This window comes from Rhinopithecus bieti, unplaced genomic scaffold (genome assembly GCF_001698545.2).
Source record: "Rhinopithecus bieti isolate Rb0 unplaced genomic scaffold, ASM169854v2 scaffold_7967, whole genome shotgun sequence".
NCBI classification, from domain to species: Eukaryota; Metazoa; Chordata; class Mammalia; order Primates; family Cercopithecidae; genus Rhinopithecus; species Rhinopithecus bieti.
This window is the reverse complement of record NW_016806112.1, coordinates 2,919,955-2,921,133: the sequence shown is the minus strand read 5'-3', so window position 1 is coordinate 2,921,133 and position 1,179 is coordinate 2,919,955. Positions and strand designations below refer to the sequence as shown.

General features: G+C 41.4%; 1 pseudogene across 1 annotated transcript; it reads left to right on the top strand.

The window, feature by feature from the left end:
- Positions 1-410: 410 nt before the first annotated feature.
- On the top strand, positions 411-1,179 carry LOC108531391 (transcription factor BTF3 pseudogene; annotated as a pseudogene). Its single transcript, XR_001886150.1, has one exon. The product of XR_001886150.1 is annotated as a transcription factor BTF3 pseudogene (transcript).

Here is a 1,179-nt window from a genome sequence, read left to right as displayed (position 1 = left end):
CTGACCTCAGGTGATCTGCCCGCCTTGGCCTCCCAAAGTGCTGGGATTACAGGCGTGAGCCACCGCACACGGCCTCTTAGATTCTTAATGTGAAACCATAAATAATTAATTTTAAATCTTTCTTTTTTTCTAATACAAACATTTAAACTTTCTTCTTTTCTAATATGAGTATTTAAACCATAATTTTCCCCATAACGGCTGCTTTGGCTGCACCTCACAGATCCTTATATGTTACATTTTTTTTTTATCATTCGATACAAAATATTACCTAATTTATTTTGGGTTTTATTCTTCGACTCGTGGACTATTTAGAAGTATATTGTTGCCCTTTAGCTCTTGCGTCTCCGCGTGCGTGCGTCTAATCTCAGCTGGTCCACCCCAGACCCCCTGAGCACCAACCCTAGCCCCCCACGCGGCCCCTTATTCGCTCCAACAAGATGAAAGAAACAATCATGAACCAGGAAAAACTCGCCAAACTGCAGGCACAAGTGCGCATTGGTGGGAAAGGAACTGCTCGCAGAAAGAAGGCGGTTCATAGAACAGTCACAGCAGATGATAAAAATCTTCAGTTCTCCTTAAAGAAGTTAGGGGTAAACAATATCTCTGGTATTGAAGAGGTGAATATGTTTACAAACCAAGGAACAGTGATCCACTTTAACAACCCTAAAGTTCAGGCATCTCCGGCAGCGAATGCATTCACCATTACAGGCCATGCTGAGACGAAGCAGCTGACAGAAACGCTACCCAGCACCGTAAACCAGCTTGGTGCAGATAGTCTGACTAGATTAAGGAGACTGGCTGAAGCTCTGCCCAAACAATCTGTAGATGGAAAAGCACCACTTGCTACTGGAGAGGATGATGATGATGAAGTTCCAGATCTTGTGGAGAATTTTGATGAGGCTTCCAAGAATGAGGCAAACTGAATTGAGTCAACTTCTGAAGATAAAACTTGAAGAAGTTACTGGGAGCTGCTATTTTATATTATGACTGCTTTTTAAGAAATTTTTGTTTATGGATCTGATAAAATCTAGATCTCTAATATTTTTAAGCCCAAGCCCCTTGGACACTGCAGCTCTTTTCAGTTTTTGCTTATACACAATTCATTCTTTGCAGCTAATTAAGCCGAAGAAGCCTGGGAATCAAGTTTGAAACAAAGGTTAATAAAGTTCTTTGCCTAGT